The sequence below is a fragment of the Sinohyriopsis cumingii genome, chromosome 7, assembly GCF_028554795.1.
Source record: "Sinohyriopsis cumingii isolate HCF-2022 chromosome 7, ASM2855479v2, whole genome shotgun sequence".
NCBI lineage: Eukaryota > Metazoa > Mollusca > Bivalvia > Unionida > Unionidae > Sinohyriopsis > Sinohyriopsis cumingii.
In genome coordinates, this window is record NC_142967.1 from 92,852,615 (window position 1) to 92,868,819 (window position 16,205).

Here is a 16,205-nt window from a genome sequence, read left to right on the forward strand (position 1 = left end):
TATTGTGATATAATTTATAATTGTGTTGTGATATAATTTACAGTTGTCTTGTGATATAATTTACGGTTGTCTTGTGATATAATTTGCAACTGTTTTGTGATGAAATTTACAACTGTTCTGATATAATTTACGATTGTGTTGTGATATAATTTACAGTTGTGTTGTGATATAATTTACAACTGTGTTGTGATAAAATTTACATTTGTGTTATGATATAATTTAAGATCGTGTTGTGTCATAATTTGCAACTGTTCTGTGACATAATTTATAATTGTGTCATGCAAGACAATGCAAAATTTTATCTGATCTGTTTAAGACAAACATTTTTTAAAGAAAAAGTTATATTTCAGAATTCATCAGAAATACCTAAACAATCCCACTCATGAATATCTTGCATTTGTAATACAGCAGTAACCATTATTTGCTATCAGATATAAGACATAATTACACAGGAACAATCATCGTTAGGGTCTTTTTCTAAGGTATAATTAGGAGTTGAGTGCATCTATGGCCATGCTTTAATATACAATTAATAAAGGTGCTTTCCATTACCATGAAAAGGTCGAGTTTATATAAAAGAAATGCCGATTTTCTAATTTCCGTTTATGTTCCCAATGAAACCTTTGAACAGAAAGGGTAATTGAACCAGTCAGTCAGTCAGTCGGTCATAGACTCATTTTCATGACGTAGTTTAATTAAACAAATCTAAAAGACACTCTATCACATTCGAGTAGTTTGAATTTGTTGGAAAATAAAAGATCCCAACGTCATAAAGTATGAAACACATTATGGAGATGCCTTTGGTAATGGCCAACGAAAAGCCACTCGAATGACTAAATTAATTTGGTTACACATTTACAGTTGCAAGTTCCATTTCTGACATGCTTTTTATTTATAGCTTTAATTTTTATCTATCATGTTTTCCCAAAGACGTTTTAACCATTTGCGCGTGATTTACGCGCCGCTGCATGTTTAATTTCGTTTCCTCTCGTTGCTTTATCTCTGTATGTTGTCAGAAAACTTTGTTTTTGCCTTCTGCAAGTTCTCGACAAATATGTACACTGTATATTACTCTTTAACGCCCCCATCTTTGTAAGGGCGTGGGTTGATTGGCGGATTGTACATTCTTTCAAGGTGTCCACTTTATTCGGTTCTCGTTATCTAGGAGATGATCGCCCTCAGGGTTATTGCCTGGATCGAGTAAACTTATAGGCAGAATAAATAGAGATCTGGGCAGATATATAGAACAGAACGACTCGAGCCCCTGTACATAAAAATCAAAATTTAATCAATTGTATAAACAATGGTGATAATACATTACATTAGGAAGATACGCTTCTTTTTCGAATAAATCTTTCACCGAATTTCAAAACACAAATATATTTATAAAGTAGTCGATCTGTTTTACTGATAGAATTAGTTCATCATACGATCGAGTCAGGGGCGTATTAACCATTAAGCAGACTAAGCACGTGCTTAGGGCACCAGGGCCAAAGGGGGCACCACAAAGTTGAGAAAAGGGTGAAAAGAAAAAAGAAACGAATGAAGATTTGTGAAAAAAAAAATTGATAAAACTAGTGCAAATTGATCATAATGTTCTGTTTCTTGATCATGGTGCACCCTAGCGTTATCTTCCCAGGTGTACGTGGAAAGGAGGGGGGCCACCAAGATTTGTCAGTGCTTAGGGCACCAGTGAGCTTTAATCCGCCCCTGGATCGAGTGAACAATCGAAGTTGTTGCCTTGTACAATTGCATAACCTGCTTATCTCTGATTCACTCCAATTTCACTGTAGCTCTTCTCTGTCCTTTCGACTTTTTCCTTTTTTTTCTCCCTACCTCATTACTCTCTCAGCTCCTTTCGGCCCTCAAACTTTGTGTGGGTAGGTGGATATGTAAGCATGTAGATACACAGATACTTGGATACGTCATTGCGTAGGTACATCTGAGGATACGTCTGAGAATATGTCTGAAGAGCCATTTTCCCTTTTAAAACAAACAGAACAACCTAAAGTTTGTGTCGGTTATCCTACTGAGAATAGATCTTTACTCTCCTCTCGTTATCAGATCTTACTACCGGTATTGAAACAGATACAAAATGCTATTAGTCGGCCCCAGCCTGGCAGATCAAAACAAACCTAGTTTCACAAGATTAATGTGCTGCCCAATGGCTGATTCGTCACTCGCATTAATGCACCCCAGACTTAACAGTTCCGCTCTTGTCTCAGTTACACAAATGAATAAGCGAAATTCACTACATGACTTAACTACCCTATGTTCAGCGAATATACACCTTCAAGTCTTTAGCATACATGAAATCACACCTCATGGCTAAACAACGTTAATTTTAGTCAGTATGTATATATATATAACACAGTTATACTCATATCAAGAGAATTGATCTACGAATTTAAACAAATAAATTCATGCACATATAAGCAATTCACTTCAAGCAAGTCATAATATTGGTATCAACAAATTACGTGAAAATTGACACAAATACCTTATGCTTCAAACTTTGTCCGTTTATATCGCCAAAATTGTGTGCGTCGACCTTCCAGACATCCGGTCTGTTTTACGAGAGAATTTCTTTTCAAATTGACTCTCGGAGTCCCCTGTACCTTTATTCTTGCAGCAAAGCTTATACTAATTAGTTTTTTCGGGGGTGGGGGAATATTTACAGCTAGGAAATTTCGTGTGGGAAACACGCCCCTTATTTAACATAACCAATCAGGATGAAATATTTTTACCGCCTTTTATAAATAGCCGCCAAAATTGGGGTCAACTTGACATTTACTCCAGAATAACGGTTCTGTAGAATTTCAATTTTGACAGTTCCGATATGAAATCGAAGTTAACCCTGTCGCTAATAGTTCGTCTCGCGGTTAAGTAAACGAATGCTTAATTTAGAAATCTATACCTCTACCGACCAGACATTAGAAATCCTTGCATTATAGCGATTTAATAAGCTCCTGTCCCCATAAATCTAACTAATTGTTCTCTGGCCCAAACTAATGTGCTTTTCGTAGATCGACAGAAATTTGCCCCCTTACATACTCTTGACATAGCATGCAATGCAGGCAATGCAAATATAACTGAGGCAGCACCTATAACAACACTGCTTATACTGCAGCAGCAGTTTGGGTTTCAGACTTTGCATTTGTTTTATTTATAGACTTTTAAACACATGCAAATGTAAGGTAATGTAGATAATACGTTATGAATGTATAGATAAAACTATTCATGACGTAAATTATACATTTTCCAGGTATATGAAGTATCAGTTGTTTTTACAGCACAGGATATGTAATTTGTTGATCTCGTTATGTTTTTCGTGCATTCTCCATGACTTTTATGAAATAAATTATGTATAATAGTCACCATTCTAGTCCGAGTGTAAAGCAGAACAACAGCAGCTTCACGAGTCCGTACGCCCTTGAGATATATTTTGCTGAGCCCATCAGTAAATTTTGATACGTTCTGAAAAGTATGGCCCCATCTAAATGTACAAAAATCTGATTACAATTGCGGAATGGACATTTCAAATGCAAATGGCAAAACTTGACACCTTTTCATAAAGCCCGTATGAGCACAATTTATAAAAGTTTACGTAAATTTAAGGGTCTGACATAAAAAAAGTTAGATTTATTAATGCTTTGTCTTGGATATATATACAACTCTTCGATACACTCATACAATTGAGGTCATTTCCTACACCTATTTTTTCGTCTTTAAATGGTCACAACACTCAAAATGTCACCATGTATGACAAGAACAATAACACTTTTTAACCCACATCACGAACAAAAATGTTTTGCATTCGTGCTGTCTCAAATATAGAAATATTCAACTTTTCAGCGAAATCAGAGAGTCAACATCATGGCAGCAAATACAAAATACAAAACGTAATGCATCTGCTGAAAGCCAGTAAGCATCCGCATCAGACCAGAATTTACTCTTTTAGGCCGCGAGTCAGGCAATCGAACATGTCTTTAAAAAGCCCCATCACACGAGATTTGACAAAGACAGCTGGTGCCTTAAACTGATCTTAAGTTTGCTAAAAAGGAGGAATATTAAAGAATTATATATCCTTTTAAACTGTAAGAAAAAACTTTACAAAGAAAGAGGGGATGAGAGTGAAATTATTCTTTGTACTGTTTTCAGTTTCGCACCCAAACTCAGCATACTATCTTAGATTGTGTTGTATTTAGTTTTTATTTTCAATGGACACAACAATCTAGGCATTGATGGTTTAGTTTCTTTTTGGCTTCTTTGAATTTCTTGTGTAGATCCGATAAATCATTTTCACCTGACACAAGTTTCTTGGTGATAAAGGGTAGTCTTTGAAATAGTAGTGTAAGTATTAAAAAATTTCAAAATCAACCTTTAGTATGAAGCTGTATTATTGTTATCATAGATGAATTGACAGGTTGTTTTTCTCCCAATCATTTCATTTGCTTATCTGTTCTTCATTTAAATTCTTTCACATATAAATGTTGGCACATTGCCTATTGATATCAATTTAGGTACATGATAAATGGTTTTGAGTTTGTCCCATCACGCTCTGCATAATGTTTCATCTTGCTGTCGTTATCTGTATAAAATGCTTGATTTGCTTTCGCATAGGTGTCGTATTAATCCCACCTCTGAATTCGGACTTTATTATTGTAAGTTAACAACATGAATCATGTCATCTTAAACTGATATCAACTCTAATTCTGCTCATGATAACTTAAAACTTACACTAAATCTAACTCTGATCATGTTATCTTAAACTTATATCAACTCTGACTCTACCCAGGATATCTTAAAATTTACATAAACTCTGACTCTACACATGTTATCTTAAACTTATATCAACACTGATTCTACCCTTGTTATCTTAAAATTTACATAAACACTGACTCTACCCATGTTATCTTAAACTCATATCAACTCTGACACTACACAGGATATCTTAAAATTTACATAAACTCTGACTCTATACATGTTATCTTAAACTTATAGTAAACTGTGACTCTACCCAGGATATCTTAAAATTTACATAAACTCTAACTGTACACATGTTATCTTAAACTTATATCAGTTCTGACTCTACCCTTGTTATCTTAAACTTTACATAAACTCTGACTCTACACATGTTATCTTAAACTTATATCAACTCTGACTCTACCTTTGTTATCTTAAAATTTACATAAATTCTGACTCCACACATGTTATCTTAACTTATTTCAACTCTGACACTACCCAGGATATCTTCAAATTTACACAAACTCTGACTCTACACATGCTATCTTAAACTTATATCAACACTGATTCTACCCTTGTTATCTTAAACGTTATGTAAACACTGACTCTACTCATGTTATCTTAAACTTATATCAACTCTGACACTACCCAGGATATCTTAAAATGTACATAACCTCTGACTCTACATATGTTATCCTAAACTTATATCAAGTCTGACTATACCCATGATATCTTAAAATTTACATACACTCTGATTCTACACGTTTTGTCTTAAACTTATATTGACTCTGACTCTACATAGGATGTCTTAAAATTTACATAAACTCTGACTCTACACATGTTATCTTAAACTTATATAAACTCTGACTCTACCCAGGATATCTTAAAATTAAATGCACTCTGACTCTACACGTGTTATCTTAAACTTATATCGACTCTGACTCTACCCAGGATATCTTCAAATTTGCATAATCTCTGACTCTACACATGTTATCTTAAACTTATATCAACACTGATTCTACCCTTGTTATCTTAAAATTTATATAAACACTGACTCTACTCATGTTATCCTAAACTTATATCAACTCTGACACTACCCACTAGATATCTTACAATTTACATAACCTCAAATTTGCATAATCTCTGACTCTACATATGTTATCTTAAACTTATATCAACTCTGACTCTACCCATGATATCTTAAAATTTACATACACTCTGACTCTACACGTTTTATCTTAAACTTATATCGACTCTGACTCTATCTAGGATATCTTAAAATTTACATAAACTCTGACTCTACACATGTTATCTTAAACTTATATCAACTCTGACTCTACCCAGGATATCTTAAAACATTACATAAACTATAATCAACTCATGTTATCTTAAACTTATATAAACTCTGACTCTACCCAGGATATTTTAAAATTTACGTACACTCTGACTCTATACGTGTTATCTTAAACTTATATCGACTGTGACTCTACCCAGGATATCTTAAAAAATTACATAAACACCAAATCTACTCATGTTATCTAACATTTATATCAACTCTGACTCTACCCTTATTATCTTAAAATTTACATAAAGACTGACTCTACTCATGTTATCTTAAACTTATATCAACTCTGACTCTACCCATGATATCTTAACATTTACATAAACTCTGACTCTACTTATGTTATCGTAAACTTATATCAACTCTGACTCTACCCATGATATCTTAAAATTTACATAAACTCTGACTCTACTTATGTTATCGTAAACTTATATCAACTCTGATTCTACGTAGGATATCTTAAAGTTTACATAAACTCTGACTCTACCCAGAATATCTTAACATTTACATAAACTCTGACTCTACACATGTTATCCTAAACTTATATCAGCTCTGACTCTACCCAGGATATCTTAAAGTTTACCTAAACTCTGACTTTACATTTATTATCTTAAACTTATATAAACTCTGACTCTACCCACGATATCTTAAAATTTACATATACTCTGACTCTACTTATGTTATCATAAACTTATATCAACTCTGACTCTACCCAGGATATCTTAAAAATGTACATAAACTCTAACTCTACTTATGTTATCTTAAACTTACATCAACTCTGACCCTACCCAGGTTGTGTTAAAACTGTCATCAACTCTATCACTACTCATGTTACCTTAAAGCTTACATCAACTCTGACTCTTCTTGTGTTATATTAAATCGTACATCAAATGCTGAACCTGGTGCGCTTAAGTTGTGCCCATGATTTTACTTGGTCGTTTTGAAAATAAGTATAGACTAAGTGACTGTCAGATTTCTAAGATAGTTCCTTTTACTAATATGCACTTTAAGAGAACATCGTTGAAGCAATCTTTATCTTGGTAAGTCACCCTACCCTTTAATTTCTGACAGAGTAGTTATTGTTGGCATTCGCCCAACATTTTAATTTCTAGTGCAGTTCTTTTTCTTCTGAAATCCTTGTTGTAGTATAGAAGTGGTGGGTTCAAGGGAAGGCGGTATTGTTATTTTGCTGAGTTTGTTTCTTAGAGTAGTCATTTAGTTATATACAGTCTAAATTGATGTTTACTGTAGCTGCACCATCATCTTTAAAATTCTGTATTTTAGTCGCGAGTGCAAATTAACAGTTGTGAGCAATGTTCTTCATGAATGTACATGCATGCATTGCGCTGTCCATATCACCATAGTGACGTTGCACGGGTTTGGAGTTCTTCAAAAACTACCTCCGTTCTCTTCACTTCGGATATATTCAAACCTTCTCAAAACACACTACTTCTAACACAATGAATATTTCGTACCAATCTGTCATAGGGGAAAAATGCACAACCCAACCTGGCTATTTCAGATGCAAGTCGAGATTTTCACCGCCAAACTATCCAAATTTCTCTCCGTGGAGTTGGTGTCTATATCAGTCACAATGTCCACTTCTTGACTCATAGTGAAGACTCCCTTTGAAAGGCTGATGCCCATTGGGGCCACCAAATGTCATATGGGAATAAGTGAGCAAGACAGCACTATGTATCAAACGCGGATCTCAGAAATTCTAAGAAGAATTTGCAGAGACGGATTCACAAATGTAGTCGACTTTTTAACGCAGATAAGAAACAATATAACCTAAAAGGGCTTTCTATCTACTGCTTGAAAAGAATTTGCAAGAAAAGACAATTTCTTCATTAAATTGCTGAGCGCTGAAACCATCTCTGACATTCTTGTTCGATAGGATCTTCACATTAGCACCCATATTATATGAAAGATCGGCACCATTTTCATTTAGATCAAAACTGACATCATTAGAAAACTTTGGATGAAAACCCCGTGCCAGAATGACCATCCATTCAAGGGAATTAATGAAAAGATTTTCAATATGTATATTGTGGCTGCCATATTGTATGTCTGCGGGGCAAGATTTTCATATCGGTCCAACTAGATAGGGTAAAAACGCTTTGTTGATATGACATTAATTCTGGAGGAGTATCGATAAACAAGATTAAAAATGCTTCCCATGGTGGCCATATTGAAAGTGAGGTTATAACCATTTTCATTCAAACCCAACAAGACACCATAAGAACTCATCTTTTGAATAGCCACAAGAAGACTTTGAAGAGGGCTATCTTAGTTCAGAGGTCAGATCGGTACCATTTTCACTCATGTCCAACTAGATACCATAATTAGCCTTTAGGTGAAAACTCAATGTCGACTTTCCATTAAATAGAAGTAGAGATATGAAGATATATTATGACTGTCGTGTTGGCCGTATTCTTCGGCACCGTTTTCATTTGGGACAAACTAGATATCATAAGAAGTCTTTTAGTGAAGCCACCGTGTTAATATAACCATTCTTTCGGGACGAGCAGCGATAACAAGATTTATTTTAAAGATGGCCACTGTTGAGTCCGTATTGGAAATTCGAGAGAAACCATTTTCATTGATGACCAACTAGACATTATACGAAGTCTTTTGATAAAATCGACATGGCTTTCCGTTCAGGAAGGGCAGTTAAAGCTACGTTAAAAATCCAAAACACAACAACAACAACAACAACAGGAAGGGCAGTGATACTATTATCTGTGCTACGTTTCACTGTCGGATTCTAGTCCAACATACCTATCCGACCTCACCCATGTGCATACACCAGCAAGATACTTACGCTCCTCTTCTGACAATCGTATACTCATTATTCCCACAATGAAAACAAAGTCATATGGACAGCTTTCTTTTGCATACCAGGGCCCAGCAACGTGGAATGAATTGCCCACTGAACTTAGACACAAAGACACAGTGATCCCATTCAAGAGTGCTCTCAAAACTCACTTATTTCGACTGCAAGAACAAATTTAAAGACCTAATAATGTTTCCTACCTTAAATATTCTCAGCATGTTTTTTATGTTTTCTAATTCATGGTGTTTGTTTTTGTAATCATATCATTATGTTTTTTATCTTATAGATGTTGTCTAATGTTGTAAAGCGCTTAGAGCTTCTAAAGATTAGGCGCTATACAAAGTCCTCATTATTATTTGTATTATTAAAATATTTTTAAGCTGACTGCCATACTAAACATCCAATCTGCACCATTATTATTATATGACCATTCAGTTAGGAAGGGTAGCAATAACAACATTTTCCCAATGGCTACTGTAGCGACTATATTGGCTGTCTGAGAAGCACCATTTTTACATAGGACCAACTAGGTTTTGGGACGAGTTGTTGTTGTTTTTGTTATACGGTTTAACACCATTTTTCAGCACAAGACAGGCTATACATGGCGGTCAGTATTAATGGTGGAGGAAGAACCCGAGAAAACCCCGAAAAGAACCACTTACCCACGAGAAGCCACCGGCAAGCTTTCTCACATATCCACATTGGCCGAGCCCGAGAATCGAACCTACGCAGACAGCGGTGAGATGGCAGTGATCCGTGACGGAGAGCGCTTTAGACCACTCGGCCACTCGGGCCCCTGGGACGAGTGTGTGTGTGTGTGTGTGTGTGTGTGTGTGTGTGTGTGTGTGTTTCATTAAAATCTTCTAAGTAGTGTCGTGGTGGTAGCGATAGCAAACATGAGAACATACGGATGTTGAACAATGGCCACATGCCAAAAGCCGTTCTGATCATTGATCAAGAGCGCTATATACTAACCTAAGATCCACTCCCCGTATTCGAGTTACGCGTAATTTCGACACAAATAATTATTGCGGTAATGAGCGTGAAGTATTATTACTATATACTTAAGACTGTGTTGCTCCAAATCCAGCTTAGCACTGTATACATTAATTGCATGTGCAGATGTTATCTTCAGCAGAACTAACGTGTACCTAACATAATGCTCAAGACGCTCCAAAGCGCAATAACAAGCAGAACTGATTACTTATATTGCCTCTCATTGCTATCTAACGGTAAGAGCAATGTTGTTGTATTTAGCATGTTTAATGATTATGCCAGTCCTTTCCAGTATGTATGTATGTATGAATGTATGTATGTATGTCAGTCCTTTCCAGTATGTATGTATGTATGAATGTATGTATGTATGTATGTATGTATGTATGTATGTATCTTTGCATGCATATATGTATGTATGTATGTATGTATGTATGTATGTATGTATGTGTGTGTGTGTGTGTGTGTGTATGTGTACATGTATCTAGGTATGTATGTATCTATGTATGTATGCATGCATGCATGTATGTATGTATGTATGTATGTATGTATGTATGTATATATGTATGTATGTATGTATGTATGTATGTGTGTGTATGTATTATGTATGTATGCATGTATGTATGTATCTATGTATGTATGTATCTATGTATGCATGCATTTATGTATGTATGTACGAAAAGAGAGAGAGAGAGAGAGAGAGAGAGTTGTTTTTCATACCTCAGTACCAATTTACAACGCAGCTAGAAAGAACCTTCTCATTTTCGTTGAATCCTAATAGTAATATTGAATCTGCCTTGATTTTAATTTCATGACATTACTCATGTTGTGCACAACCACACTCAGCCCATCCCATTCACACTTCAGACGTGTATGTAGGGCCAACTTTTAATGTACATATTTTGAATAAAATCATAGACAATACACTTTTAGTGCAAATACCAGAACGGACCTTCTGCACCAATAGAGTACGTGCAATTTATATATAGAAAAACAACACGCTCCGGTCTAACTTGGTCCATACTGTTAATTCTGCTTGACTGCATATGCGCGAAGAAAAACTCGGACACTTTAAGTCTATCACTTCCTGTTGGTGAATCTGCATGCCATGGTTTATAAAATGTCATGGCATGATAGCGTCGAGAATGCATGACTCATCCAGGATAGAGCGCCAGTTCTTCGCAAGTTAAACCCCTGCCTGATACTGGCCCGTATAGGCTACTAGGATGAGTACAGAGATGATGAGTTGTAATGCCATGTTCCCGTACAGGCTACCAGAATGAGTACAGAGATGACGAGTTGTAATGCCATGTTCCCGTACAGGCTACCAGAATGAGTACAGAGATGACGAGTTGTAATGCCATGTTCGAAAACAAAATTAAGAAAACGTCCTCATAGTTAACTGTAAAATATTCTACTAAATAAATTTGCAATGTCAGACTCCTATTCAAACATTTCGCCTCCACGCATGATATTTCGTGTTGTCTGATACCAGTTACAAGAACGATTAAGCAAACGCTCGTTTTTTGAGTGCTTTGTACTGGATCCTACATCGTGCTCACTTTTGACATCTGTAGTTTACCTTATCTGACTTCAACCACCAGCTCATTGCCAACTATATACTTGATGGAAAATAAACGACTTTTGTATTTCATTCCGATAAAAACCAGAAGATAAAGAGCACTAACATAGAGTAATTCTGGATAACAAAGAAGAATTAAATTATCTTCGAAATATCCAAGAGGATCAAACCTTTAAAGCCTAGAGAAGCTAATGCGAGTCTTTAATGGTGTCGGTTCACGAATATTTTTTAAAATATTGAAAAAGTACCGAAAAAAACTAAAGAAGGTCTGGACTGGTTTTTATATATGTATTATGCGTATATAAACTGGTAAAGTTTCATTTGGAGCACAAGGCACTTTTCAATATGCTTTGGTAAAAACCCTTTTATTGTAAAAGATTTTCTTTCTCTCACTCGTATATTCAACTTTCTTGTCTTTCTCTAATTTTCCAACAAATTAAAGTACATAATGCGAGTTTTATGATATTTGCTTCGGTTATTTAAAGGAAGTATATTTTGACGCGTACAAGCGATTGCCGATATTAACTTACTATGTCGCCAATCGATAGTGCATGCCAAGAACGAATGCCTCTATTAATGACCATGTTCCATCCTTGCATGGGGATCTTAAGCTCAGTTCTCAGTAACGAACGCATCCTAGTTATCAAATATGTCCCATTTAATATAATCGAAAGATCTCAAATTCTAAAAAAAGAGGAATGTGTTAAGGGAAGTTGTTGTTGTGTCCTAACGTCATTTTGCAGCACGGGATAGGAGGTACATAACGGCCAGTTGATTTGGCGAAGGAAGAACCCGGGGAAAGCCCAATGAAAAACCACCGACCCATGGGAAGCTACTGTCAAGATTTCTCACATAAAACATTGCTGAGCCCGAGACTCGATCACATGCGGATAGAAATGAGATGGCAGTGATCCGTAAAGGCGAGCGCTCCAAACCACTCGTTTAAAGGGGGAAAAAAACAGAAATATTAGAATGGAGATGTCAATAAACATCATCAGTACAGTATGTATGTGTACTAATTAGCAGTGATGAACGAGATGCTCTAAATGTTTAAATTAATGTTTGAAAGTTGAAACACACCGTCTTTTTAAACTCTTTCTTTTACTTTTTTTTTAAAAACCGATTTCTCTTTGTAAGAAGAACTTATCACAGCATTATTCAACATACAGATTTGTGGACATCAAAATACAGAAGCACAGTGTCGATATGTTTCATACATCTGAATCAGTCGAGGGTTCTGTCAAGACTATGTCTCTTTCAAGTCTAGACTTTCAATGGACATTCAAACCAATCTAAGGTGGGCTAGTGAGATCTCGGCTAAACAAGCGTTCCTCGTTCAGCGGAGATTCCATGGAGTCAAGCCAAAGTCTAGTTTCTACAAGACTACTTTCAGTGGATACAGGGTTCCATGACTTTGTAGAAACAATTCCCCAAAAGTAAATACATATATCCCCTATGTAATAACCATCCGCGAGAGAAATAAAGTTTTGAGTTCCCTCCCTTGGGATCCACTTAGAAGGGAGAGGATGAAATCGGTAAAAACTGCAGTTGGAAATGGGGCGGGGGAGTCAAACTTTTAAATAAGCATCTGAATTTGCTACGGTGAGTCATGGGAAAAGATCTAGTTGAGCTTCTTAAAGTATATCACCTGAAGGTATATTATTTAAATTTCAAAATATAATACATGTCAGTAGTGCCTTTAAGAGAAATTTATTAATCGTATGCAAGTCTCTTCATTTAGCTTTGACTAAGTAAGGCCATTTTCGATTTATTTAGGTGTGATTCATATAATTCGGCATCATGCTTTGATTTGTGAAAATACAGCTGAAAAGAAATATGTTTCTAGTTAAAGTTTACGATACATTTTAAGGCTGTGATGGCACGTGTGTTATCAGGCCGAACTCGAGACCGAAAGGTGCTAAGCTACCTAAAACACTCAGGCAAGTTGTTTCAGGATAAATTTGGCAACAAGTTTTAAAATCTGGGGAAAAGGATTTGCAGTGGATGTGAAGGGAAACTAGTACCGCCAAAGAGATAGAGATTCCCAAAGAGCAGATCGAACTAAGGATAGAGACTTTCAAACAGCACTTCGAACAAAGAGTAGAGACTCTCAAATAGCACTTCGAACTAAAGACAGACTTCCAATCAGCACTTGGAACTAAGGACAGAGTGTCACGGAATTGTATATATCTATCGTTTGTTTATTATTTGGATTAAAGACGTACTCGGGTTTCTTTTTTGTGTACATCGTTACCCGAGGATGGCTTATGTATATCGTATATTATTTCCAAATGGTGAGTTCGGTTCATCCTATGCTGTAAGAAAAGTGCTTACGATGGAAAAACCTATATGCCTTGTGCGTACAGGCAGTGTATGGTTACATAGCCTGTGTATAACTTACCTCATCGTAGACTTAAACATCATATTACGAAGAGTCTTGTCGTGAGCAGTCCATTTTATGACGCACGGTCTCCAGCCGTAGAGGTATGTGAGTTAAATATTATTTTCCTATTTATAATATATGATATAAATGTTTTACTATCACATTTTTTCTTGTATTTTAGGTAATTCCGACTTGTACTTGTGTAATATAATGTAATGTTATAGACTGTTTTCTAGTTTACCTGTATGTAACTTAACAGAACGATTATATTCATAATAATATTGTATATATTAAGGAAGAGAAGGTGTTACGTTAAGCATTATACGATTCATGTCAGACACAGGTTCACTTCTGAACCTGATTATCACCTTATACAATAGTCCCGGTAATATGATTTGTATAAAATGAACTCAAGCTTATAGTACATATCGTCATTACGTGCTGTTTTATATGACCGTGTCATTTGTAGTACGCGGATTCGGATATGATATTTTCAGCTGGCTGATTGATGACTGATTGGTGCTGATTGATTGATGGGCGGTGACTGGTGAATGCTGTGTAGTGATGAATGAGTGAAGGAGGTACGGAGTGATAGTTATGCTGTATCTCCGTATATGCACCGTATTATAGGTGTTGTTCAGCCGAGGTGCTAATTCGGGTTTTGTTATACCCTGTGTGCAGCTGTCGGGTGTGACGTTGGCCCAGAAGGAGATAAAGGTCATCACGTGGTGAAGAACCAAGACTTCTGGACCAACGGGTCTGCAGAGAACAAAAGATTTTACGGATCTTTAGGCAGACCAGGAGGAACAGACCGTTCGTGGTAGCTTGTCAACCATTCAACAGAGTGTTGGGGCTGAGAAGACCTTTCGGATTTGTGTTCGACTTCACAAGATATATGTCCCAATGTTTCATATCATATTTCACTATTTGAGTGAAAACACATCATATTTCTCCATTTGAGTGAAAACTCAGTCATATTTCATTAAGTGAGTGAAACACATAATATGTCATTAGTGACTGAAACATATCATACATCACTATTTGAGTGAACTATACCATGTATTATTATTTGTAAGGAAATTGTCACTGTCTACTTGAATAATTTTTTCCATTGTTTGTGTGGAATCACTTTGCATCATTAATCATTGTATCTTTTTACTATTTAAGTTTTTTCTCGCATATTAATTTACGTTTCATTGAAATCGCAATACATTATCTGGTTCGTGTATATTTTATTAAATATCCAATATTTCGATTTTGTCGGCGCACGAATCAAACACAGTCTTTTTCACTAAATCATTCACAAATAAACATTATTGTTTTCACCATCAAAAGTGTTCTTAGTTATAATCCGACCCCAACCCAGTTATCTTGTTACACGGAGACTCCCAACAGCACTACGAACTAAGGACAGAGACTCCCAACAGTACTTTGAACTAAGGACAGAGACTCCCAAAAGCACTTCGAACTAAGGACAGAGACTCCCAACAGCCCTTCGAACTAAGGATAGAGACTCCCAACAGCACTTCGAACTAAGGACAGAGACTCCCAACAGCACTTCGAACTAAGGACAGAGACTCCCAACAGCATTTCAAACTAAGGACAGAGACTCCCAAGAGCACTTCGAACTTAGGATAGGTAATTGAACATAACCGCTAAAAGCATTGTATTCACAGAAATAATTTTTTTTGGGGGGTTAAACGAGTTTATTCAACCATGTAGGTTTGTGTCATGTTATTAAGGAAACTCAACCCTGTAATTTTTATTTCCTTTTGGTAAGTGCACCGATCTGAAGATGAGGAAATAATGAATTTAAAAGATGCCAAAATATCCGAAGTTGAGAGATTCCTGTTAGGAAGAATTGTCAAGAACAAGAAAGAAGAATGATATATTCACTTGCATTGCCATTTGTGGTGTTTTTGTTGAATTCTTTTTTTTATAAACAATCCTAAAGGTTTTGATCGGAACCGATATCACTGATTCACCGAGTCAGATGATGAGATGAGACAATATCAGATCTATTTATAGTAGGTATGATTAAAACATACATTAAAGATAAGCTCTAACTTGCTACTGCCGACATTATATAAAACATTAAGATATAAAAATATGATTTAATGAGATATACAGATACAGCTCAATACACTTTTCACAGTTACAATAACAGGCAAATGACATATCGCAGAAATAAATATTTTGGGGCGCCAAAACCCCTTAATACGCCACTGGCTCGACAACAAATACATATATAAGAGTACTAAAATTGCCTTTAAAGATTAAATAGCTACATTGTACAATTCAAGATGAACTAGAACGCTTGTTT

The 16,205-nt window shown here is 35.8% G+C and overlaps 1 protein-coding gene and 1 long non-coding RNA gene across 3 annotated transcripts in view; both read right to left on the minus strand.

Annotated features, from left to right (window-relative positions):
• The window catches only part of LOC149795719 (uncharacterized), a 145,408-nt gene that overhangs the window by 113,386 nt on the left and 15,817 nt on the right, over nucleotides 1–16,205 (minus strand). The gene's annotated exons all lie outside the window — the stretch shown is intronic.
• On the minus strand, nucleotides 1,286–12,441 carry LOC149795720 (uncharacterized). Its single transcript, XR_016422395.1, has 3 exons — nucleotides 10,638–12,441; nucleotides 3,379–3,496; nucleotides 1,286–1,983 (listed from the first exon to the last, which is right to left on the minus strand). It is a non-coding gene; the product is annotated as an uncharacterized LOC149795720 (long non-coding RNA).